Source organism: Ambystoma mexicanum, chromosome 3q, assembly GCF_040938575.1.
Source record: "Ambystoma mexicanum isolate Mex_15411 chromosome 3q, UKY_AmexF1_1, whole genome shotgun sequence".
Classification (NCBI taxonomy): Eukaryota; Metazoa; Chordata; class Amphibia; order Caudata; family Ambystomatidae; genus Ambystoma; species Ambystoma mexicanum.
Window position 1 is genome coordinate 1,249,199,483 of NC_090926.1, and position 26,926 is coordinate 1,249,226,408.

Sequence of the window (26,926 nt, forward strand, 5' to 3'; positions counted from 1 at the left end):
CTTGCATTGCACTGAGCTGTCCTCCAGCGCCTGTTAGCTCCGGTCACTTGTGTCGTTCTTACTGTTGATTCCATGCCTTCCTTGCATTGCAGCTGTATTCCAGCGCCTGTTAGCTCTGGTCGCTTGTGTCATTCTTACTGTTGATTCCACGCCTTCCTTGCATTGCACTGAGCTGTATTCCAGCGCCTGTTAGCTCTGGTCACTTGTGTCGTTCTTACTGTTGATTCCACGCCTTCCTTGCATTGCACTGAGCTGTATTCCAGCGCCTGTTAGCTCTGGTCACTTGTGTCGTACTTACTGTTGATTCCACGCCTTCCTTGCCTTGCACTGAGCTGTATTCCAGCGCCTGTTAGCTCTGGTCCCTTGTGTTGTTCTTAGTGTTGATTCCATGCCTTCCTTGCCTTGCACTGAGCTGTATTCCAGCGCCTGTTAGCTCTGGTCACTTGTGTCGTTCTTAGTGTTGATTCCACGCCTTCCTTGCCTTGCACTGAGCTGTATTCCAGCGCCTGTTAGCTCTGGTCCCTTGTGTTGTTCTTAGTGTAGATTCCATGCCTTCCTTGCCTTGCACTGAGCTGTATTCCAGCGCCTGTTAGCTCGGGTCACTTGTGTCGTTCTTACTGTTGATTCCAGGCCTTCCTTGCATTGCACTGAGCTGTATTCCAGCGCCTGTTAGCTCGGGTCACTTGTGTCGTTCTTACTGTTGATTCCAGGCCTTCCTTGCATTGCACTGAGCTGTATTCCAGCGCCTGTTAGCTCTGGGCACTTGTGTCGTTCTTGCTGTTGATTCCACGCCTTCCTTGCATTGCACTGAGCTGTATTCCAGCGCCTGTTAGCTCTGGTCACTTGTGTCGTTCTTACTGTTGATTCCACGCCTTCCTTGCATTGCACTGAGCTGTATTCCAGCGCCTGTTAGCTCTGGTCACTTGTGTCGTTCTTACTCTTGATTCCACGCCTTCCTTGCATTGCACTGAGCTGTATTCCAGCGCCTGTTAGCTCTGGTCACTTGTGTCGTTCTTACTGTTGATTCCACGCCTTCCTTGCATTGCACTGAGCTGTATTCCAGCGCCTGTTAGCTCTGGTCACTTGTGTCGTTCTTACTGTTGATTCCACGCCTTCCTTGCATTGCACTGAGCTGTATTCCAGCGCCTGTTAGCTCTGGTCACTTGTGTGGTTCTTACTGTTGATTCCACGCCTTCCTTGCATTGCACTGAGCTGTATTCCAGCGCCTGTTAGCTCTGGTCACTTGTGTCGATCTTACTGTTGATTCCACGCCTTCCTTGCATTGCACTGAGCTGTATTCCAGCGCCTGTTAGCTCTGGTCACTTGTGTCGTTCTTACTGTTGATTCCAATCCTTCCTTGCACTGAGCTGTATTCCAGCGCCTGTTAGCTCTGGTCACTTGTGTCGTTCTTACTTTTGATTCCACGCCTTCCTTGCATTGCACTGAGCTGTATTCCAGCGCCTGTTAGCTCTGGTCACTTGTGTCGTTCTTACTGTTGATTCCAATCCTTCCTTGCACTGAGCTGTATTCCAGCGCCTGTTAGCTCGGGTCACTTGTGTCGTTCTTACTGTTGATTCCACGCCTTCCTTGCCTTGCACTGAGCTGTATTCCAGCGCCTGTTAGCTCTGGCCACTTGTGTCGTCCTTACTGTTGATTCCACGCCTTCCTTGCATTGCAGCTGTATTCCAGCGCCTGTTAGCTCTGGTCACTTGTGTCGTTCTTACTGTTGATTCCACGCCTTCCTTGCATTGCACTGAGCTGTATTCCAGCGCCTGTTAGCTCTGGTCACTTGTGTCGTTCTTACTGTTGATTCCACGCCTTCCTTGCATTGCACTGAGCTGTATTCCAACGCCTGTTACCTCGGGTCACTTGTGTCTTTCTTACTGTTGATTCCACGCCTTCCTTGCATTGCACTGAGCTGTATTCCAGCGCCTGTTAGCTCTGGTCACTTGTGTCGTTCTTAATGTTGATTCCACGCCTTGCTTGCATTGCACTGAGCTGTATTCCAGCGTCTGTTAGCTCGGGTCACTTGTGTCGTTCTTACTGTTGATTCCACGCCTTCCTTGCATTGATTCCACGCCTTCCTTGCATTGATTCCACGCCTTCCTCTGGTCACTTGTGTCATTCTTACTGTTGATTCCACGCCTTCCTTGCATTGCACTGAGCTGTATTCCAGCGCCTGTTATCTCTGGTCACTTGTGTCGTTCTTACTGTTGATTCCACGCCTTCCTTGCATTGCACTGAGCTGTATTCCAGCGCCTGTTAGCTCTGGTCACTTGTGTCGTTCTTACTGTTGATTCCACGCCTTCCTTGCATTGCACTGAGCTGTATTCCAGCGCCTGTTAGCTCTGGTCACTTGTGTCGTTCTTACTGTTGATTCCACGCCTTCCTTGCATTGCAGCTGTATTCCAGCGCCTGTTAGCTCTGGTCACTTGTGTCGTTCTTACTGTTGATTCCACGCCTTCCTTGCATTGCAGCTGTATTCCAGCGCTTGTTAGCTCTGGTCACTTGTGTCGTTCTTACTGTTGATTCCACGCCTTCCTTGCATTGCACTGAGCTGTATTCCAGCGCCTTTTAGCTCTGGTCACTTGTGTCATTCTTACTGTTGATTCCACGCCTTCCTTGCATTGCACTGAGCTGTATTCCAGCACCTGTTAGCTCTGGTCACTTGTGTCGTTCTTACTGTTGATTCCACGCCTTCCTTGCATTGCACTGAGCTGTATTCCAGCGCCTGTTAGCTCTGGTCACTTGTGTCGTTCTTACTGTTGATTCCACGCCTTCCTTGCATTGCACTGAGCTGTATTCCAGCGCCTGTTAGCTCTGGTCACTTGTGTCGTTCTTACTGTTGATTCCACGCCTTCCTTGCACTGCAGCTGTATTCCAGCGCCTGTTAGCTCTGGTCACTTGTGTCGTTCTTACTGTTGATTCCACGCCTTCCTTGCATTGCACTGAGCTGTATTCCAGCGCCTGTTAGCTCTGGTCACTTGTGTCGTTCTTACTGTTGATTCCACGCCTTCCTTGCATTGCACTGAGCTGTATTCCAGCGCCTGTTAGCTCTGGTCACTTGTGTCGTTCTTACTGTTGATTCCACGCCTTCCTTGCATTGCAGCTGTATTCCAGCGCCTGTTAGCTCTGGTCACTTGTGTCGTTCTTACTGTTGATTCCACGCCTTCCTTGCATTGCAGCTGTATTCCAGCGCTTGTTAGCTCTGGTCACTTGTGTCGTTCTTACTGTTGATTCCACGCCTTCCTTGCATTGCACTGAGCTGTATTCCAGCGCCTTTTAGCTCGGGTCACTTGTGTCGTTCTTACTGTTGATTCCACACCTTCCTTGCATTGCACTGAGCTGTATTCCAGCGCCTGTTAGCTCTGGTCACTTGTGTCGTTCTTACTGTTGATTCCACGCCTTCCTTGCATTGCACTGAGCTGTATTCCAGCGCCTGTTAGCTCTGGTCACTTGTGTCGTTCATACTGTTGATTCCACGCCTTCCTTGCATTGCACTGAGCTGTCCTCCAGCGCCTGTTAGCTCTGGTCACTTGTGTCGTTCTTACTGTTGATTCCACGCCTTCCTTGCATTGCACTGAGCTGTCCTCCAGCGCCTGTTAGCTCTGGTCACTTGTGTCGTTCTTACTGTTGATTCCACGCCTTCCTTGCATTGCACTGAGCTGTATTCCAGCGCCTGTTAGCTCTGGTCACTTTGGTCACTTGTGTCGTTCTTACTGTTGATTCCACGCCTTCCTTGCATTGCACTGAGCTGTATTCCAGCGCCTGTTAGCTCTGGTCACTTGTGTCGTTCTTACTGTTGATTCCACGCCTTCCTTGCATTGCACTGAGCTGTATTCCAGCGCCTGTTAGCTCTGGTCACTTGTGTCGTTCTTACTGTTGATTCCACGCCTTCCTTGCATTGCACTGAGCTGTATTCCAGCGCCTGTTAGCTCTGGTCACTTGTGTGGTTCTTACTGTTGATTCCACGCCTTCCTTGCATTGCACTGAGCTGTATTCCAGCGCCTGTTAGCTCTGGTCACTTGTGTCGATCTTACTGTTGATTCCACGCCTTCCTTGCATTGCACTGAGCTGTATTCCAGCGCCTGTTAGCTCTGGTCACTTGTGTCGTTCTTACTGTTGATTCCAATCCTTCCTTGCACTGAGCTGTATTCCAGCGCCTGTTAGCTCGGGTCACTTGTGTCGTTCTTACTGTTGATTCCACGCCTTCCTTGCATTGCACTGAGCTGTATTCCAGCGCCTGTTAGCTCTGGTCACTTGTGTCATTCTTACTTTTGATTCCACGCCTTCCTTGCATTGCACTGAGCTGTATTCCAGCGCCTGTTAGCTCTGGTCACTTGTGTCGTTCTTACTGTTGATTCCAATCCTTCCTTGCACTGAGCTGTATTCCAGCGCCTGTTAGCTCGGGTCACTTGTGTCGTTCTTACTGTTGATTCCACGCCTTCCTTGCCTTGCACTGAGCTGTATTCCAGCGCCTGTTAGCTCTGGCCACTTGTGTCGTCCTTACTGTTGATTCCACGCCTTCCTTGCATTGCAGCTGTATTCCAGCGCCTGTTAGCTCTGGTCACTTGTGTCGTTCTTACTGTTGATTCCACGCCTTCCTTGCATTGCACTGAGCTGTATTCCAGCGCCTGTTAGCTCTGGTCACTTGTGTCGTTCTTACTGTTGATTCCACGCCTTCCTTGCATTGCACTGAGCTGTATTCCAACGCCTGTTACCTCGGGTCACTTGTGTCTTTCTTACTGTTGATTCCACGCCTTCCTTGCATTGCACTGAGCTGTATTCCAGCGCCTGTTAGCTCTGGTCACTTGTGTCGTTCTTAATGTTGATTCCACGCCTTGCTTGCATTGCACTGAGCTGTATTCCAGCGTCTGTTAGCTCGGGTCACTTGTGTCGTTCTTACTGTTGATTCCACGCCTTCCTTGCATTGATTCCACGCCTTCCTTGCATTGATTCCACGCCTTCCTCTGGTCACTTGTGTCATTCTTACTGTTGATTCCACGCCTTCCTTGCATTGCACTGAGCTGTATTCCAGCGCCTGTTATCTCTGGTCACTTGTGTCGTTCTTACTGTTGATTCCACGCCTTCCTTGCATTGCACTGAGCTGTATTCCAGCGCCTGTTAGCTCTGGTCACTTGTGTCGTTCTTACTGTTGATTCCACGCCTTCCTTGCATTGCACTGAGCTGTATTCCAGCGCCTGTTAGCTCTGGTCACTTGTGTCGTTCTTACTGTTGATTCCACGCCTTCCTTGCATTGCAGCTATATTCCAGCGCCTGTTAGCTCTGGTCACTTGTGTCGTTCTTACTGTTGATTCCACGCCTTCCTTGCATTGCAGCTGTATTCCAGCGCTTGTTAGCTCTGGTCACTTGTGTCGTTCTTACTGTTGATTCCACGCCTTCCTTGCATTGCACTGAGCTGTATTCCAGCGCCTTTTAGCTCTGGTCACTTGTGTCATTCTTACTGTTGATTCCACGCCTTCCTTGCATTGCACTGAGCTGTATTCCAGCACCTGTTAGCTCTGGTCACTTGTGTCGTTCTTACTGTTGATTCCACGCCTTCCTTGCATTGCACTGAGCTGTATTCCAGCGCCTGTTAGCTCTGGTCACTTGTGTCGTTCTTACTGTTGATTCCACGCCTTCCTTGCATTGCACTGAGCTGTATTCCAGCGCCTGTTAGCTCTGGTCACTTGTGTCGTTCTTACTGTTGATTCCACGCCTTCCTTGCATTGCAGCTGTATTCCAGCGCCTGTTAGCTCTGGTCACTTGTGTCGTTCTTACTGTTGATTCCACGCCTTCCTTGCATTGCACTGAGCTGTATTCCAGCGCCTGTTAGCTCTGGTCACTTGTGTCGTTCTTACTGTTGATTCCACGCCTTCCTTGCATTGCACTGAGCTGTATTCCAGCGCCTGTTAGCTCTGGTCACTTGTGTCGTTCTTACTGTTGATTCCACGCCTTCCTTGCATTGCACTGAGCTGTATTCCAGCGCCTGTTAGCTCTGGTCACTTTGGTCACTTGTGTCGTTCTTACTGTTGATTCCACGCCTTCCTTGCATTGCACCGAGCTGTATTCCAGCGCCTGTTAGCTCGGGTCACTTGTGTCATTCTTACTGTTGATTCCACGCCTTCCTTGTATTGCACTGAGCTGTATTCCAGCGCCTGTTAGCTCTGGTCACTTGTGTCGTTCTTACTGTTGATTCCACGCCTTCCTTGCATTGCACTGAGCCGTATTCCAGCGCCTTGCATTGCACTGAGCTGTATTCCAGCACCTGTTAGCTCTGGTCACTTGTGTCGTTCTTACTGTTGATTCCACGCCTTCCTTGCATTGCACTGAGCTGTATTCCAGCGCCTGTTAGCTCTGGTCACTTGTGTCGTTCTTACTGTTGATTCCACGCCTTCCTTGCATTGCAGCTGTATTCCAGCGCTTGTTAGCTCTGGTCACTTGTGCCGTTCTTACTGTTGATTCCACGCCTTCCTTGCATTGCAGCTGTATTCCAGCGCCTTTTAGCTCGGGTCACTTGTGTCGTTCTTACTGTTGATTCCACACCTTCCTTGCATTGCACTGAGCTGTATTCCAGCGCCTGTTAGCTCTGGTCACTTGTGTCGTTCTTACTGTTGATTCCACGCCTTCCTTGCATTGCACTGAGCTGTATTCCAGCGCCTGTTAGCTCTGGTCACTTGTGTCGTTCATACTGTTGATTCCACGCCTTCCTTGCATTGCACTGAGCTGTCCTCCAGCGCCTGTTAGCTCTGGTCACTTGTGTCGTTCTTACTGTTGATTCCACGCCTTCCTTGCATTGCACTGAGCTGTCCTCCAGCGCCTGTTAGCTCTGGTCACTTGTGTCGTTCTTACTGTTGATTCCACGCCTTCCTTGCATTGCAGCTGTATTCCAGCGCCTGTTAGCTCTGGTCGCTTGTGTCGTTCTTACTGTTGATTCCACGCCTTCCTTGCATTGCACTGAGCTGTATTCCAGCGCCTGTTAGCTCTGGTCACTTGTGTCGTTCTTAGTGTTGATTCCACGCCTTCCTTGCCTTGCACTGAGCTGTATTCCAGCGCCTGTTAGCTCTGGTCACTTGTGTCGTTCTTAGTGTTGATTCCACGCCTTCCTTGCCTTGCACTGAGCTGTATTCCAGCGCCTGTTAGCTCTGGTCACTTGTGTCGTTCTTACTGTTGATTCCACGCCTTCCTTGCCTTGCACTGAGCTGTATTCCAGCGCCTGTTAGCTCTGGTCTCTTGTGTCGTTCTTACTGTTGATTCCACGCCTTCCTTGCCTTGCACTGAGCTGTATTCCAGCGCCTGTTAGCTCTGGTCACTTGTGTCGTTCTTACTGTTGATTCCACGCCTTCCTTGCCTTGCACTGAGCTGTATTCCAGCGCCTGTTAGCTCTGGTCACTTGTGTCGTTCTTACTGTTGATTCCACGCCTTCCTTGCCTTGCACTGAGCTGTATTCCAGCGCCTGTTAGCTCTGGTCACTTGTGTCGTTCTTAGTGTTGATTCCACGCCTTCCTTGCCTTGCACTGAGCTGTATTCCAGCGCCTGTTAGCTCTGGTCACTTGTGTCGTTCTTACTGTTGATTCCAGGCCTTCCTTGCATTGCACTGAGCTGTATTCCAGCGCCTGTTAGCTCGGGTCACTTGTGTCGTTCTTACTGTTGATTCCAGGCCTTCCTTGCATTGCACTGAGCTGTATTCCAGCGCCTGTTAGCTCGGGTCACTTGTGTCGTTCTTACTGTTGATTCCAGGCCTTCCTTGCATTGCACTGAGCTGTATTCCAGCGCCTGTTAGCTCTGGTCACTTGTGTCGTTCTTACTGTTGATTCCACGCCTTCCTTGCATTGCTCTGAGCTGTATTCCAGCGCCTGTTAGCTCTGGTCACTTGTGTCGTTCTTACTGTTGATTCCACGCCTTCCTTGCATTGCACTGAGCTGTATTCCAGCGCCTGTTAGCTCTGGTCACTTGTGTCGTTCTTACTGTTGATTCCACGCCTTCCTTGCATTGCACTGAGCTGTATTCCAGCGCCTGTTAGCTCTGGTCACTTGTGTCGTTCTTACTGTTGATTCCACGCCTTCCTTGCATTGCACTGAGCTGTATTCCAGCGCCTGTTAGCTCTGGTCACTTGTGTGGTTCTTACTGTTGATTCCACGCCTTCCTTGCATTGGACTGAGCTGTATTCCAGCGCCTGTTAGCTCTGGTCACTTGTGTCGATCTTACTGTTGATTCCACGCCTTCCTTGCATTGCACTGAGCTGTATTCCAGCGCCTGTTAGCTCTGGTCACTTGTGTCGTTCTTACTGTTGATTCCAATCCTTCCTTGCACTGAGCTGTATTCCAGCGCCTGTTAGCTCGGGTCACTTGTGTCGTTCTTACTGTTGATTCCACGCCTTCCTTGCATTGCACTGAGCTGTATTCCAGCGCCTGTTAGCTCTGGTCACTTGTGTCGTTCTTACTTTTGATTCCACGCCTTCCTTGCATTGCACTGAGCTGTATTCCAGCGCCTGTTAGCTCTGGTCACTTGTGTCGTTCTTACTGTTGATTCCAATCCTTCCTTGCACTGAGCTGTATTCCAGCGCCTGTTAGCTCGGGTCACTTGTGTCGTTCTTACTGTTGATTCCACGCCTTCCTTGCCTTGCACTGAGCTGTATTCCAGCGCCTGTTAGCTCTGGCCACTTGTGTCGTCCTTACTGTTGATTCCACGCCTTCCTTGCATTGCAGCTGTATTCCAGCGCCTGTTAGCTCTGGTCACTTGTGTCGTTCTTACTGTTGATTCCACGCCTTCCTTGCATTGCACTGAGCTGTATTCCAGCGCCTGTTAGTCTGGTCACTTGTGTCGTTCTTACTGTTGATTCCACGCCTTCCTTGCATTGCACTGAGCTGTATTCCAACGCCTGTTACCTCGGGTCACTTGTGTCTTTCTTACTGTTGATTCCACGCCTTCCTTGCATTGCACTGAGCTGTATTCCAGCGCCTGTTAGCTCTGGTCACTTGTGTCGTTCTTAATGTTGATTCCACGCCTTGCTTGCATTGCACTGAGCTGTATTCCAGCGTCTGTTAGCTCGGGTCACTTGTGTCGTTCTTACTGTTGATTCCACGCCTTCCTTGCATTGATTCCACGCCTTCCTTGCATTGATTCCACGCCTTCCTCTGGTCACTTGTGTCATTCTTACTGTTGATTCCACACCTTCCTTGCATTGCACTGAGCTGTATTCCAGCGCCTGTTATCTCTGGTCACTTGTGTCGTTCTTACTGTTGATTCCACGCCTTCCTTGCATTGCACTGAGCTGTATTCCAGCGCCTGTTAGCTCTGGTCACTTGTGTCGTTCTTACTGTTGATTCCACGCCTTCCTTGCATTGCACTGAGCTGTATTCCAGCGCCTGTTAGCTCTGGTCACTTGTGTCGTTCTTACTGTTGATTCCACGCCTTCCTTGCATTGCACTGAGCTGTATTCCAGCGCCTGTTAGCTCTGGTCACTTGTGTCGTTCTTACTGTTGATTCCACGCCTTCCTTGCATTGCACTGAGCTGTATTCCAGCGCCTGTTAGCTCTGGTCACTTGTGTCGTTCTTACTGTTGATTCCACGCCTTCCTTGCATTGCACTGAGCTGTATTCCAGCGCCTGTTAGCTCTGGTCACTTGTGTCGTTCTTACTGTTGATTCCACGCCTTCCTTGCATTGCAGCTGTATTCCAGCGCCTGTTAGCTCTGGTCACTTGTGTCATTCTTACTGTTGATTCCACGCCTTCCTTGCCTTGCACTGAGCTGTATTCCAGCGCCTGTTAGCTCTGGTCACTTGTGTCGTTCTTACTGTTGATTCCATGCCTTCCTTGCCTTGCACTGAGCTGTATTCCAGCGCCTGTTAGCTCTGGTCACTTGTGTCGTTCTTACTGTTGATTCCAGGCCTTCCTTGCATTGCACTGAGCTGTATTCCAGCGCCTGTTAGCTCGGGTCACTTGTGTCGTTCTTACTGTTGATTCCAGGCCTTCCTTGCATTGCACTGAGCTGTATTCCAGCGCCTGTTAGCTCGGGTCACTTGTGTCGTTCTTACTGTTGATTCCAGGCCTTCCTTGCATTGCACTAAGCTGTATTCCAGCGCCTGTTAGCTCTGGTCACTTGTGTCGTTCTTAGTGTTGATTCCACGCCTTCCTTGCTTTGCAGCTGTATTCCAGCGCCTGTTAGCTCTGGTCACTTGTGTCGTTCTTACTGTTGATTCCACGCCTTCATTGCATTGCACTGAGCTGTATTCCAGCGCCTGTTAGCTCTGGTCACTTGTGTCGTTCTTACTGTTGATTCCACGCCTTCCTTGCATTGCACTGAGCTGTATTCCAGCGCCTGTTAGCTCTGGTCACTTGTGTCGTTCTTACTGTTGATTCCACGCCTTCCGTGCATTGCACTGAGCTGTATTCCAGCGCCTGTTAGCTCTGGTCACTTGTGTCGTTCTTACTGTTGATTCCACGCCTTCCTTGCATTGCACTGAGCTGTATTCCAGCGCCTGTTAGCTCTGGTCACTTGTGTCGTTCTTACTGTTGATTCCACGCCTTCCTTGCATTGCACTGAGCTGTATTCCAGCGCCTGTTAGCTCTGGTCACTTGTGTGGTTCTTACTGTTGATTCCACGCCTTCCTTGCATTGCACTGAGCTGTATTCCAGCGCCTGTTAGCTCTGGTCACTTGTGTCGTTCTTACTGTTGATTCCACGCCTTCCTTGCATTGCACTGAGCTGTATTCCAGCGCCTGTTAGCTCTGGTCACTTGTGTCGTTCTTACTGTTGATTCCAATCCTTCCTTGCACTGAGCTGTATTCCAGCGCCTGTTAGCTCGGGTCACTTGTGTCGTTCTTACTGTTGATTCCACGCCTTCCTTGCATTGCACTGAGCTGTATTCCAGCGCCTGTTAGCTCTGGTCACTTGTGTCATTCTTACTGTTGATTCCACGCCTTCCTTGCATTGCACTGAGCTGTATTCCAGCGCCTGTTAGCTCTGGTCACTTGTGTCGTTCTTACTGTTGATTCCAATCCTTCCTTGCACTGAGCTGTATTCCAGCGCCTGTTAGCTCGGGTCACTTGTGTCGTTCTTACTGTTGATTCCACGCCTTCCTTGCCTTGCACTGAGCTGTATTCCAGCGCCTGTTAGCTCTGGCCACTTGTGTCGTCCTTACTGTTGATTCCACGCCTTCCTTGCATTGCAGCTGTATTCCAGCGCCTGTTAGCTCTGGTCACTTGTGTCGTTCTTACTGTTGATTCCACGCCTTCCTTGCATTGCACTGAGCTGTATTCCAGCACCTGTTAGCTCTGGTCACTTGTGTCGTTCTTACTGTTGATTCCACGCCTTCCTTGCATTGCACTGAGCTGTATTCCAACGCCTGTTACCTCGGGTCACTTGTGTCTTTCTTACTGTTGATTCCACGCCTTCCTTGCATTGCACTGAGCTGTATTCCAGCGCCTGTTAGCTCTGGTCACTTGTGTCGTTCTTAATGTTGATTCCACGCCTTGCTTGCATTGCACTGAGCTGTATTCCAGCGTCTGTTAGCTCGGGTCACTTGTGTCGTTCTTACTGTTGATTCCACGCCTTCCTTGCATTGCACTGAGCTGTATTCCAGCGCCTGTTAGCTCTGGTCACTTGTGTCGTTCTTACTGTTGATTCCACGCCTTCCTTGCATTGATTCCACGCCTTCCTTGCATTGATTCCACGCCTTCCTCTGGTCACTTGTGTCATTCTTACTGTTGATTCCACGCCTTCCTTGCATTGCACTGAGCTGTATTCCAGCGCCTGTTATCTCTGGTCACTTGTGTCATTCTTACTGTTGATTCCACGCCTTCCTTGCATTGCACTGAGCTGTATTCCAGCGCCTGTTAGCTCTGGTCACTTGTGTCGTTCTTACTGTTGATTCCACGCCTTCCTTGCATTGCACTGAGCTGTATTCCAGCGCCTGTTAGCTCTGGTCACTTGTGTCGTTCTTACTGTTGATTCCACGCCTTCCTTGCATTGCACTGAGCTGTATTCCAGCGCCTGTTAGCTCTGGTCACTTGTGTCGTTCTTACTGTTGATTCCACGCCTTCCTTGCATTGCAGCTGTATTCCAGCGCTTGTTAGCTCTGGTCACTTGTGTCGTTCTTACTGTTGATTCCACGCCTTCCTTGCATTGCACTGAGCTGTATTCCAGCGCCTTTTAGCTCTGGTCACTTGTGTCATTCTTACTGTTGATTCCACGCCTTCCTTGCATTGCACTGAGCTGTATTCCAGCACCTGTTAGCTCTGGTCACTTGTGTCGTTCTTACTGTTGATTCCATGCCTTCCTTGCATTGCACTGAGCTGTATTCCAGCGCCTGTTAGCTCTGGTCACTTGTGTCGTTCTTACTGTTGATTCCACGCCTTCCTTTACTTGCACTGAGCTGTATTCCAGCGCCTGTTAGCTCTGGTCACTTGTGTCATTCTTACTGTTGATTCCACGCCTTCCTTGCCCTGCACTGAGCTGTATTCCAGCGCCTGTTAGTTCTGGTCACTTGTGTCGTTCTTACTGTTGATTCCACACCTTCCTTGCCTTGCACTGAGCTGTATTCCAGCGCCTGTTAGCTCTGGTCACTTGTGTCGTTCTTACTGTTGATTCCACGCCTTCCTTGCCTTGCACTGAGCTGTATTCCAGCGCCTGTTAGCTATGGTCACTTGTGTCGTTCTTACTGTTGATTCCACGCCTTCCTTGCATTGCACTGAGCTGTATTCCAGCGCCTGTTAGCTCTGGTCACTTGTGTCGTTCTTACTGTTGATTCCACGCCTTCCTTGCATTGTAGCTGTATTCCAGCGCCTGTTAGCTCTGGTCACTTGTGTCGTTCTTACTGTTGATTCCACGCCTTCCTTGCATTGCAGCTGTATTCCAGCGCCTGTTAGCTCTGGTCACTTGTGTCGTTCTTACTGTTGATTCCACGCCTTCCTTGCATTGCAGCTGTATTCCAGCGCCTGTTAGCTCTGGCCACTTGTGTCGTTCTTACTGTTGATTCCACGCCTTCCTTGCATTGCACTGAGCTGTATTCCAGCACCTGTTAGCTCTGGTCACTTGTGTCGTTCTTACTGTTGATTCCACGCCTTCCTTGCATTGCACTGAGCTGTATTCCAGCGCCTGTTAGCTCTGGTCACTTGTGTCGTTCTTACTGTTGATTCCACGCCTTCCTTGCATTGCACTGAGCTGTATTCCAGCGCCTGTTAGCTCTGGTCACTTGTGTGGTCTTACTGTTGATTCCACGCCTTCCTTGCATTGCACTGAGCTGTATTCCAGCGCCTGTTAGCTCTGGTCACTTGTGTCGTTCTTACTGTTGATTCCACGCCTTCCTTGCATTGCACTGAGCTGTATTCCAGCGCCTGTTAGCTCTGGTCACTTGTGTCGTTCTTACTGTTGATTCCACACCTTCCTTGCATTGCACTGAGCTGTATTCCAGCGCCTGTTAGCTCTGGTCACTTGTGTCGTTCTTACTGTTGATTCCACGCCTTCCTTGCACTGAGCTGTATTCCAGCGCCTGTTAGCTCTGGTCACTTGTGTCGTTCTTACTGTTGATTCCACGCCTTCCTTGCATTGCACTGAGCTGTATTCCAGCGCCTGTTAGCTCTGGTCACTTGTGTCGTTCTTACTGTTGATTCCAATCCTTCCTTGCACTGAGCTGTATTCCAGCGCCTGTTAGCTCGGGTCACTTGTGTCGTTCTTACTGTTGATTCCACGCCTTCCTTGCCTTGCACTGAGCTGTATTCCAGCGCCTGTTAGCTCTGGCCACTTGTGTAGTCCTTACTGTTGATTCCACGCCTTCCTTGTATTGCAGCTGTATTCCAGCGCCTGTTAGCTCTGGTCACTTGTGTCGTTCTTACTGTTGATTTCACGCCTTCCTTGCATTGCACTGAGCTGTATTCCAGCGCCTGTTAGCTCTGGTCACTTGTGTCGTTCTTACTGTTGATTCCACGCTTTCCTTGCATTGCACTGAGCTGTATTCCAACGCCTGTTACCTCGGGTCACTTGTGTCTTTCTTACTGTTGATTCCACGCCTTCCTTGCATTGCACTGAGCTGTATTCCAGCGCCTGTTAGCTCTGGTCACTTGTGTCGTTCTTACTGTTGATTCCACGCCTTCCTTGCATTGCACTGAGCTGTATTCCAGCGCCTGTTAGCTCTGGTCACTTGTGTCGTTCTTAATGTTGATTCCACGCCTTGCTTGCATTGCACTGAGCTGTATTCCAGCGTCTGTTAGCTCGGGTCACTTGTGTCGTTCTTACTGTTGATTCCACGCCTTCCTTGCATTGCACTGAGCTGTATTCCAGCGCCTGTTAGCTCTGGTCACTTGTGTCGTTCTTACTGTTGATTCCACGCCTTCCTTGCATTGCACTGAGCTGTATTCCAGCGCCTGTTAGCTCTGGTCACTTGTGTCGTTCTTACTGTTGATTCCACGCCTTCCTTGCATTGCAGCTGTATTCCAGCGCCTGTTAGCTCTGGTCACTTGTGTCGTTCTTACTGTTGATTCCACGCCTTCCTTGCATTGCAGCTGTATTCCAGCGCTTGTTAGCTCTGGTCACTTGTGTCGTTCTTACTGTTGATTCCACGCCTTCCTTGCATTGCACTGAGCTGTATTCCAGCGCCTTTTAGCTCTGGTCACTTGTGTCATTCTTACTGTTGATTCCACGCCTTCCTTGCATTGCACTGAGCTGTATTCCAGCACCTGTTAGCTCTGGTCACTTGTGTCGTTCTTACTGTTGATTCCACGCCTTCCTTGCATTGCACTGAGCTGTATTCCAGCGCCTTTTAGCTCTGGTCACTTGTGTCGTTCTTACTGTTGATTCCACGCCTTCCTTGCCTTGCACTGAGCTGTATTCCAGCGCCTGTTAGCTCTGGTCACTTGTGTCGTTCTTACTGTTGATTCCACGCCTTCCTTGCCCTGCACTGAGCTGTATTCCAGCGCCTGTTAGTTCTGGTCACTTGTGTCGTTCTTACTGTTGATTCCACGCCTTCCTTGCCTTGCACTGAGCTGTATTCCAGCGCCTGTTAGCTCTGGTCACTTGTGTCGTTCTTACTGTTGATTCTACGCCTTCCTTTCCTTGCACTGAGCTGTATTCCAGCGCCCGTTAGCTCTGGTCACTTGTGTCGTTCTTACTGTTGATTCCACGCCTTCCTTGCATTGCACTGAGCTGTATTCCAGCGCCCGTTAGCTCTGGTCACTTGTGTCGTTCTTACTGTTGATTCCACGCCTTCCTTGCATTGTAGCTGTATTCCAGCGCCTGTTAGCTCTGGTCACTTGTGTCGTTCTTACTGTTGATTCCACGCCTTCCTTGCATTGCAGCTGTATTCCAGCGCCTGTTAGCTCTGGTCACTTGTGTCGTTCTTACTGTTGATTCCACGCCTTCCTTGCCTTGCACTGAGCTGTATTCCAGCGCCTGTTAGCTCTGGTCACTTGTGTCGTTCTTACTGTTGATTCCACGCCTTCCTTGCATTGCACTGAGCTGTATTCCAGCGCCCGTTAGCTCTGGTCACTTGTGTCGTTCTTACTGTTGATTCCACGCCTTCCTTGCATTGTAGCTGTATTCCAGCGCCTGTTAGCTCTGGTCACTTGTGTCGTTCTTACTGTTGATTCCACGCCTTCCTTGCATTGCAGCTGTATTCCAGCGCCTGTTAGCTCTGGTCACTTGTGTCGTTCTTACTGTTGATTCCACGCCTTCCTTGCATTGCAGCTGTATTCCAGCGCCTATTAGCTCTGGTCACTTGTGTCGTTCTTACTGTTGATTCCACGCCTTCCTTGCATTGCACTGAGCTGTATTCCAGCACCTGTTAGCTCTGGTCACTTGTGTCATTCTTACTGTTGATTCCACGCCTTCCTTGCATTGCAGCTGTATTCCAGCGCCTGTTAGCTCTCGTCACTTGTGTCGTTCTTACTGTTGATTCCACGCCTTCCTTGCATTGCAGCTGTATTCCAGCGCCTGTTAGCTCTGGTCACTTGTGTTGTTCTTACTGTTGATTCCACGCCTTCCTTGCATTGCATTGCAGCTGTCTTCCAGCGCCTGTTAGCTCTGGTCACTTGTGTCGTTCTTACTGTTGATTCCACGCCTTCCTTGCATTGCACTGAGCTGTATTCCAGCGCCTGTTAGCTCTGGTCACTTGTGTCATTCTTTATGTTGATTCCACGCCTTCCTTGCATTGCACTGAGCTGTATTCCAGCGCCTGTTAGCTCTGGTCACTTGTGTCGTTCTTACTGTTGATTCCACGCCTTCCATGCATTGCACTGAGTTGTATTCCAGCGCCTGTTAGCTCTGGTCACTTGTGTCGTTCTTACTGTTGATTCCACGCCTTCCTTGCATTGCACTGAGCTGTATTCCAGCGCCTGTTAGCTCTGGTCACTTGTGTCGTTCTTACTGTTGATTCCACGCCTTCCTTGCATTGCAATGAGCTGTATTCCAGCGCCTGTTAGCTCTGGTCACTTGTGTCGTTCTTACTGTTGATTCCACGCCTTCCTTGCACTAAGCTGTATTCCAGCGCCTGTTAGCTCTGGTCACTTGTGTTGTTCTTACTGTTGATTCCACGCCTTCCTTGCATTGCACTGAGCTGTATTCCAGCGCCTGTTAGCTCTGGTCACTTGTGTCGTTCTTACTGTTGATTCCACGACTTCCTTGCATTGCACTGAGCTGTATTCCAGCGCCTGTTAGCTCTGGTCACTTGTGTCGTTCTTACTGTTTATTCCACGCCTTCCTTGCATTGCAGCTGTATTCCAGCGCCTGTTAGCTCTGGTCACTTGTGTCGTTCTTACTGTTGATTCCACGCCTTCCTTGCATTGCACTGAGCTGTATTCCAGCGCCTGTTTGCTCGGGTCACTTGTGTCGTTCTTACTGTTGATTCCACGCCTTCCTTGCATTGCACTGAGCTGTATTCCAGCGCCTGTTAGCTCGGGTCACTTGTATCGTTCTTAGTGTTGATTCCACGCCTTCCTTGAATTGCACTGAGCTGTATTCCAGCGCCTGTTAGCTCGGGTCACTTGTGTCGTTCTTACTGTTGATTCCACGCCTTCCTTGCATTGCACTGAGCTGTATTCCAGCGCCTGTTAGCTCGGGTCACTTGTGTCATTCTTACTGTTGATTCCACGCCTTCCTTGCATTGCACTGAGCTGTCCTCCAGCGCCTGTTAGCTCTGGTCACTTGTGTCGTTCTTACTGTTGATTCCACGCCTTCCTTGCATTGCACTGAGCTGTATTCCAGCGCCTGTTAGCTCTGGTCACTTGTGTCGTTCTTACTGCTGATTCCACGCCTTCCTTGCATTGCACTGAGCTGTATTCCAGCGCCTGTTAGCTCTGGTCACTTGTGTCGTTCTTACTGCTGATTCCACGCCTTCCTTGCATTGCACTGAGCTGTATTCCAGCGCCTGTTAGCTCTGGTCACTTGTGTCGTTCTTACTGTTGATTCCACGCCTCCCTTGCATTGCACTGAGCTGTATTCCAGCGCCTGTTAGCTCTGGTCACTTGTGTCGTTCTTACTGTTGATTCCACGCCTCCCTTGCATTGCACTGAGCTGTATTCCAGCGCCTGTTAGCTCTGATCACTTGTGTCGTTCTTACTGTTGATTCCACGCCTCCCTTGCATTGCACTGAGCTGTATTCCAGCGCCTGTTAGCTCTGGTCACTTGTGTCGTTCTTACTGTTGATTCCACGCCTTCCTTGCATTGCACTGAGCTGTATTCCAGCGCCTGTTAGCTCTGGTCACTTTGGTCACTTGTGTCGTTCTTACTGTTGATTCCACACCTTCCTTGCATTGCACTGAGCTGTATTCCAGCGCCTGTTAGCTCTGGTCACTTGTGTCGTTCTTACTGTTGATTCCACGCCTTCCTTGCATTGCACTGAGCTGTATTCCAGCGCCTGTTAGCTCTGGTCACTTGTGTCGATCTTACTGTTGATTCCACGCCTTCCTTGCATTGCACTGAGCTGTATTCCAGCGCCTGTTAGCTCTGGTCACTTTGGTCACTTGTGTCGTTCTTACTGTTGATTCCACACCTTCCTTGCATGGCACTGAGCTGTATTCCAGCGCCTGTTAGCTCTGGTCACTTGTGTCGTTCTTACTGTTGATTCCACGCCTTCCTTGCATTGCACTGAGCTGTATTCCAGCGCCTGTTAGCTCTGGTCACTTTGGTCACTTGTGTGGTTCTTACTGTTGATTCCACGCCTTCCTTGCATTGCACTGAGCTGTATTCCAGCGCCTGTTAGCTCTGGTCACTTGTGTCGTTCTTACTGTTGATTCCACGCCTTCCTTGCATTGCACTGAGCTGTATTCCAGCGCCTGTTAGCTCTGGTCACTTTGGTCACTTGTGTCGTTCTTACTGTTGATTCCACGCCTTCCTTGCATTGCACTGAGCTGTATTCCAGCGCCTGTTAGCTCTGGTCACTTGTGTTGTTCTTACTGTTGATTCCACGCCTTCCTTGCATTGCACTGAGCTGTATTCCAGCGCCTGTTAGCTCGGGTCACTTGTGTCATTCTTACTGTTGATTCCACGCCTTCCTTGCATTGCACTGAGCTGTATTCCAGCGCCTGTTAGCTCTGGTCACTTGTGTCGTTCTTACTGTTGATTCCACGCCTTCCTTGCATTGCACTGAGCCGTATTCCAGCGCCTTGCATTGCACTGAGCTGTATTCCAGCACCTGTTCGCTCTGGTCACTTGTGTCGTTCTTACTGTTGATTCCACGCCTTCCTTGCATTGCACTGAGCCGTATTCCAGCGCCTGTTAGCTCTGGTCACTTGTGTCGTTCTTACTGTTGATTCCACGCCTTCCTTGCATTGCACTGAGCTGTATTCCAGCGCCTGTTAGCTCTGGTCACTTGTGTCGTTCTTACTGTTGATTCCACGCCTTCCTTGCATTGCACTGAGCTGTATTCCAGCGCCTGTTAGCTCTGGTCACTTTGGTCACTTGTGTCGTTGTTACTGTTGATTCCACGCCTTCCTTGCATTGCACTGAGCTGTATTCCAGCGCCTGTTAGCTCTGGTCACTTGTGTCGTTCTTACTGTTGATTCCACGCCTTCCTTGCATTGCACTGAGCTGTATTCCAGCGCCTGTTAGCTCTGGTCACTTGTGTCGTTCTTACTGTTGATTCCACGCCTTCCTTGCATTGCACTGAGCTGTATTCCAGCGCCTGTTAGCTCGGGTCACTTGTGTTGTTCTTACTGTTGATTCCACGCCTTCCTTGCATTGCACTGAGCTTTATTCCAGCGCCTGTTAGCTCTGGTCACTTGTGTCTTTCTTACTGTTGATTCCACGCCTTCCTTGCATTGCACTGAGCCGTATTCCAGCGCCTTGCATTGCACTGAGCTGTATTCCAGCACCTGTTAGCTCTGGTCACTTGTGTCGTTCTTACTGTTGATTCCCCGCCTTCCTTGCATTGCACTGAGCCGTATTCCAGCGCCTGATAGCTCTGGTCACTTGTGTCGTTCTTACTGTTGATTCCACGCCTTCCTTGCATTGCACTGAGCTGTATTCCAGCACCTGTTAGCTCTGGTCACTTGTGTCGTTCTTACTGTTGATTCCACGCCTTCCTTGCATTGCACTGAGCTGTATTCCAGCGCCTGTTAGCTCTGGTCACTTGTGTCGTTCTTACTGTTGATTCCACGCCTTCCTTGCATTGCACTGAGCTGTATTCCAGCGCCTGTTAGCTCTGGTCACTTGTGTCGTTCTTACTGTTGATTCCACGCCTTCCTTGCATTGCAGCTGTATTCCAGCGCCTGTTAGCTCTGGTCACTTGTGTCGTTCTTACTGTTGATTCCACGCCTTCCTTGCATTGCACTGAGCTGTATTCCAGCGCCGGTTAGCTCTGGTCACTTGTGTCGTTCTTACTGTTGATTCCTCGCCTTCCTTGCATTGCACTGAGCTATATTCCAGCGCCTGTTAGCTCTGGTCACTTGTGTCGTTCTTACTGTTGATTCCACGCCTTCCTTGCATTGCACTGAGCTGTATTCCAGCGCCTGTTAGCTCTGGTCACTTGTGTCGTTCTTACTGTTGATTCCACGCATTCCTTGCATTGCACTGAGCTGTATTCCAGCGCCTGTTAGCTCTGGTCACTTGTGTCGTTCTTACTGTTGATTCCACGCCTTCCTTGCATTGCACTGAGCTGTATTCCAGCGCCTGTTAGCTCGGGTCACTTGTGTCATTCTTACTGTTGATTCCATGCCTTCCTTGCATTGCAGCTGTATTCCAGCGCCTGTTAGCTCTGGTCACTTGTATCGTTCTTACTGTTGATTCCACGCCTTCCTTGAATTGCACTGAGCTGTATTCCAGCGCCTGTTAGCTCGGGTCACTTGTGTCGTTCTTACTGTTGATTCCACGCCTTCCTTGCATTGCACTGAGCTGTATTCCAGCGCCTGTTAGCTCGGGTCACTTGTGTCGTTCTTACTGTTGATTCCACGCCTTCCTTGCATTGCACTGAGCTGTATTCCAGCGCCTGTTAGCTCTGGTCACTTGTGTCGTTCTTACTGTTGATTCCACGCCTTCCTTGCATTGCACTGAGCTGTATTCCAGCGCCTGTTAGCTCTGGTCACTTGTGTCGTTCATACTGTTGATTCCACGCCTTCCTTGCATTGCACTGAGCTGTCCTCCAGCGCCTGTTAGCTCTGGTCACTTGTGTCGTTCTTACTGTTGATTCCACGCCTTCCTTGCATTGCACTGAGCTGTCCTCCAGCGCCTGTTAGCTCTGGTCACTTGTGTCGTTCTTACTGTTGATTCCACGCCTTCCTTGCATTGCACTGAGCTGTATTCCAGCGCCTGTTAGCTCTGGTCACTTGTGTCATTCTTTATGTTGATTCCACGCCTTCCTTGCATTGCACTGAGCTGTATTCCAGCGCCTGTTAGCTCTGGTCACTTGTGTCGTTCTTACTGTTGATTCCACGCCTTCCATGCATTGCACTGAGTTGTATTCCAGCGCCTGTTAGCTCTGGTCACTTGTGTCGTTCTTACTGTTGATTCCACGCCTTCCTTGCATTGCACTGAGCTGTATTCCAGCGCCTGTTAGCTCTGGTCACTTGTGTCGTTCTTACTGTTGATTCCACGCCTTCCTTGCATTGCAATGAGCTGTATTCCAGCGCCTGTTAGCTCTGGTCACTTGTGTCGTTCTTACTGTTGATTCCACGCCTTCCTTGCACTAAGCTGTATTCCAGCGCCTGTTAGCTCTGGTCACTTGTGTTGTTCTTACTGTTGATTCCACGCCTTCCTTGCATTGCACTGAGCTGTATTCCAGCGCCTGTTAGCTCTGGTCACTTGTGTCGTTCTTACTGTTGATTCCACGACTTCCTTGCATTGCACTGAGCTGTATTCCAGCGCCTGTTAGCTCTGGTCACTTGTGTCGTTCTTACTGTTTATTCCACGCCTTCCTTGCATTGCAGCTGTATTCCAGCGCCTGTTAGCTCTGGTCACTTGTGTCGTTCTTACTGTTGATTCCACGCCTTCCTTGCATTGCACTGAGCTGTATTCCAGCGCCTGTTTGCTCGGGTCACTTGTGTCGTTCTTACTGTTGATTCCACGCCTTCCTTGCATTGCACTGAGCTGTATTCCAGCGCCTGTTAGCTCGGGTCACTTGTATCGTTCTTAGTGTTGATTCCACGCCTTCCTTGAATTGCACTGAGCTGTATTCCAGCGCCTGTTAGCTCGGGTCACTTGTGTCGTTCTTACTGTTGATTCCACGCCTTCCTTGCATTGCACTGAGCTGTATTCCAGCGCCTGTTAGCTCGGGTCACTTGTGTCATTCTTACTGTTGATTCCACGCCTTCCTTGCATTGCACTGAGCTGTCCTCCAGCGCCTGTTAGCTCTGGTCACTTGTGTCGTTCTTACTGTTGATTCCACGCCTTCCTTGCATTGCACTGAGCTGTATTCCAGCGCCTGTTAGCTCTGGTCACTTGTGTCGTTCTTACTGCTGATTCCACGCCTTCCTTGCATTGCACTGAGCTGTATTCCAGCGCCTGTTAGCTCTGGTCACTTGTGTCGTTCTTACTGCTGATTCCACGCCTTCCTTGCATTGCACTGAGCTGTATTCCAGCGCCTGTTAGCTCTGGTCACTTGTGTCGTTCTTACTGTTGATTCCACGCCTCCCTTGCATTGCACTGAGCTGTATTCCAGCGCCTGTTAGCTCTGGTCACTTGTGTCGTTCTTACTGTTGATTCCACGCCTCCCTTGCATTGCACTGAGCTGTATTCCAGCGCCTGTTAGCTCTGATCACTTGTGTCGTTCTTACTGTTGATTCCACGCCTCCCTTGCATTGCACTGAGCTGTATTCCAGCGCCTGTTAGCTCTGGTCACTTGTGTCGTTCTTACTGTTGATTCCACGCCTTCCTTGCATTGCACTGAGCTGTATTCCAGCGCCTGTTAGCTCTGGTCACTTTGGTCACTTGTGTCGTTCTTACTGTTGATTCCACACCTTCCTTGCATTGCACTGAGCTGTATTCCAGCGCCTGTTAGCTCTGGTCACTTGTGTCGTTCTTACTGTTGATTCCACGCCTTCCTTGCATTGCACTGAGCTGTATTCCAGCGCCTGTTAGCTCTGGTCACTTGTGTCGATCTTACTGTTGATTCCACGCCTTCCTTGCATTGCACTGAGCTGTATTCCAGCGCCTGTTAGCTCTGGTCACTTTGGTCACTTGTGTCGTTCTTACTGTTGATTCCACACCTTCCTTGCATGGCACTGAGCTGTATTCCAGCGCCTGTTAGCTCTGGTCACTTGTGTCGTTCTTACTGTTGATTCCACGCCTTCCTTGCATTGCACTGAGCTGTATTCCAGCGCCTGTTAGCTCTGGTCACTTTGGTCACTTGTGTGGTTCTTACTGTTGATTCCACGCCTTCCTTGCATTGCACTGAGCTGTATTCCAGCGCCTGTTAGCTCTGGTCACTTGTGTCGTTCTTACTGTTGATTCCACGCCTTCCTTGCATTGCACTGAGCTGTATTCCAGCGCCTGTTAGCTCTGGTCACTTTGGTCACTTGTGTCGTTCTTACTGTTGATTCCACGCCTTCCTTGCATTGCACTGAGCTGTATTCCAGCGCCTGTTAGCTCTGGTCACTTGTGTTGTTCTTACTGTTGATTCCACGCCTTCCTTGCATTGCACTGAGCTGTATTCCAGCGCCTGTTAGCTCGGGTCACTTGTGTCATTCTTACTGTTGATTCCACGCCTTCCTTGCATTGCACTGAGCTGTATTCCAGCGCCTGTTAGCTCTGGTCACTTGTGTCGTTCTTACTGTTGATTCCACGCCTTCCTTGCATTGCACTGAGCCGTATTCCAGCGCCTTGCATTGCACTGAGCTGTATTCCAGCACCTGTTCGCTCTGGTCACTTGTGTCGTTCTTACTGTTGATTCCACGCCTTCCTTGCATTGCACTGAGCCGTATTCCAGCGCCTGTTAGCTCTGGTCACTTGTGTCGTTCTTACTGTTGATTCCACGCCTTCCTTGCATTGCACTGAGCTGTATTCCAGCGCCTGTTAGCTCTGGTCACTTGTGTCGTTCTTACTGTTGATTCCACGCCTTCCTTGCATTGCACTGAGCTGTATTCCAGCGCCTGTTAGCTCTGGTCACTTTGGTCACTTGTGTCGTTGTTACTGTTGATTCCACGCCTTCCTTGCATTGCACTGAGCTGTATTCCAGCGCCTGTTAGCTCTGGTCACTTGTGTCGTTCTTACTGTTGATTCCACGCCTTCCTTGCATTGCACTGAGCTGTATTCCAGCGCCTGTTAGCTCTGGTCACTTGTGTCGTTCTTACTGTTGATTCCACGCCTTCCTTGCATTGCACTGAGCTGTATTCCAGCGCCTGTTAGCTCGGGTCACTTGTGTTGTTCTTACTGTTGATTCCACGCCTTCCTTGCATTGCACTGAGCTTTATTCCAGCGCCTGTTAGCTCTGGTCACTTGTGTCTTTCTTACTGTTGATTCCACGCCTTCCTTGCATTGCACTGAGCCGTATTCCAGCGCCTTGCATTGCACTGAGCTGTATTCCAGCACCTGTTAGCTCTGGTCACTTGTGTCGTTCTTACTGTTGATTCCCCGCCTTCCTTGCATTGCACTGAGCCGTATTCCAGCGCCTGATAGCTCTGGTCACTTGTGTCGTTCTTACTGTTGATTCCACGCCTTCCTTGCATTGCACTGAGCTGTATTCCAGCACCTGTTAGCTCTGGTCACTTGTGTCGTTCTTACTGTTGATTCCACGCCTTCCTTGCATTGCACTGAGCTGTATTCCAGCGCCTGTTAGCTCTGGTCACTTGTGTCGTTCTTACTGTTGATTCCACGCCTTCCTTGCATTGCACTGAGCTGTATTCCAGCGCCTGTTAGCTCTGGTCACTTGTGTCGTTCTTACTGTTGATTCCACGCCTTCCTTGCATTGCAGCTGTATTCCAGCGCCTGTTAGCTCTGGTCACTTGTGTCGTTCTTACTGTTGATTCCACGCCTTCCTTGCATTGCACTGAGCTGTATTCCAGCGCCGGTTAGCTCTGGTCACTTGTGTCGTTCTTACTGTTGATTCCTCGCCTTCCTTGCATTGCACTGAGCTATATTCCAGCGCCTGTTAGCTCTGGTCACTTGTGTCGTTCTTACTGTTGATTCCACGCCTTCCTTGCATTGCACTGAGCTGTATTCCAGCGCCTGTTAGCTCTGGTCACTTGTGTCGTTCTTACTGTTGATTCCACGCATTCCTTGCATTGCACTGAGCTGTATTCCAGCGCCTGTTAGCTCTGGTCACTTGTGTCGTTCTTACTGTTGATTCCACGCCTTCCTTGCATTGCACTGAGCTGTATTCCAGCGCCTGTTAGCTCGGGTCACTTGTGTCATTCTTACTGTTGATTCCATGCCTTCCTTGCATTGCAGCTGTATTCCAGCGCCTGTTAGCTCTGGTCACTTGTATCGTTCTTACTGTTGATTCCACGCCTTCCTTGAATTGCACTGAGCTGTATTCCAGCGCCTGTTAGCTCGGGTCACTTGTGTCGTTCTTACTGTTGATTCCACGCCTTCCTTGCATTGCACTGAGCTGTATTCCAGCGCCTGTTAGCTCGGGTCACTTGTGTCGTTCTTACTGTTGATTCCACGCCTTCCTTGCATTGCACTGAGCTGTATTCCAGCGCCTGTTAGCTCTGGTCACTTGTGTCGTTCTTACTGTTGATTCCACGCCTTCCTTGCATTGCACTGAGCTGTATTCCAGCGCCTGTTAGCTCTGGTCACTTGTGTCGTTCATACTGTTGATTCCACGCCTTCCTTGCATTGCACTGAGCTGTCCTCCAGCGCCTGTTAGCTCTGGTCACTTGTGTCGTTCTTACTGTTGATTCCACGCCTTCCTTGCATTGCACTGAGCTGTCCTCCAGCGCCTGTTAGCTCTGGTCACTTGTGTCGTTCTTACTGTTGATTCCACGCCTTCCTTGCATTGCAGCTGTATTCCAGCGCCTGTTAGCTCTGGTCGCTTGTGTCGTTCTTACTGTTGATTCCACACCTTCCTTGCATTGCACTGAGCTATATTCCAGCGCCTGTTAGCTCTGGTCACTTGTGTCGTTCTTACTGTTGATTCCACGCCTTCCTTGCATTGCACTGAGCTGTATTCCAGCGCCTGTTAGCTCTGGTCACTTGTGTCGTACTTACTGTTGATTCCACGCCTTCCTTGCCTTGCACTGAGCTGTATTCCAGCGCCTGTTAGCTCTGGTCCCTTGTGTCATTCTTAGTGTTGATTCCACGCCTTCCTTGCCTTGCACTGAGCTGTATTCCAGCGCCTGTTAGCTCTGGTCACTTGTGTCGTTCTTAGTGTTGATTCCACGCCTTCCTTGCCTTGCACTGAGCTGTATTCCAGCGCCTGTTAGCTCTGGTCACTTGTGTTGTTCTTACTGTTGATTCCACGCCTTCCTTGCCTTGCACTGAGCTGTATTCCAGCGCCTGTTAGCTCTGGTCACTTGTGTCGTTCTTACTGTTGATTCCACGCCTTCCTTGCCTTGCACTGAGCTGTATTCCAGCGCCGGTTAGCTCTGGTCACTTGTGTCGTTCTTACTGTTAATTCCACGCCTTCCTTGCCTTGCACTGAGCTGTATTCCAGCGCCTGTTAGCTCTGGTCACTTGTGTCGTTCTTACTGTTGATTCCACGCCTTCCTTGCCTTGCACTGAGCTGTATTCCAGCGCCTGTTAGCTCTGGTCACTTGTGTCGTTCTTACTGTTGATTCCACGCCTTCCTTGCCTTGCACTGAGCTGTATTCCAGCGCCTGTTAGCTCTGGTCACTTGTGTCGTTCTTACTGTTGATTCCAGGCCTTCCTTGCATTGCACTGAGCTGTATTCCAGCGCCTGTTAGCTCGGGTCACTTGTGTCGTTCTTACTGTTGATTCCAGGCCTTCCTTGCCTTGCACTGAGCTGTATTCCAGCGCCTGTTAGCTCGGGTCACTTGTGTCGTTCTTACTGTTGATTCCAGGCCTTCCTTGCATTGCACTAAGCTGTATTCCAGCGCCTGTTAGCTCTGGTCACTTGTGTCGTTCTTAGTGTTGATTCCACGCCTTCCTTGCTTTGCAGCTGTATTCCAGCGCCTGTTAGCTCTGGTCACTTGTGTCGTTCTTACTGTTCATTCCACGCCTTCCTTGCATTGCACTGAGCTGTATTCCAGCGCCTGTTAGCTCTGGTCACTTGTGTCGTTCTTACTGTTGATTCCACGCCTTCCTTGCATTGCACTGAGCTGTATTCCAGCGCCTGTTAGCTCTGGTCACTTGTGTCGTTCTTACTGTTGGTTCCACGCCTTCCTTGCATTGCACTGAGCTGTATTCCAGCGCCTGTTAGCTCTGGTCACTTGTGTCGTTCTTACTGTTGATTCCACGCCTTCCTTGCATTGCACTGAGCTGTATTCCAGCGCCTGTTAGCTCTGGTCACTTGTGTCGTTCTTACTGTTGATTCCACGCCTTCCTTGCATTGCACTGAGCTGTATTCCAGCGCCTGTTAGCTCTGGTCACTTGTGTGGTTCTTA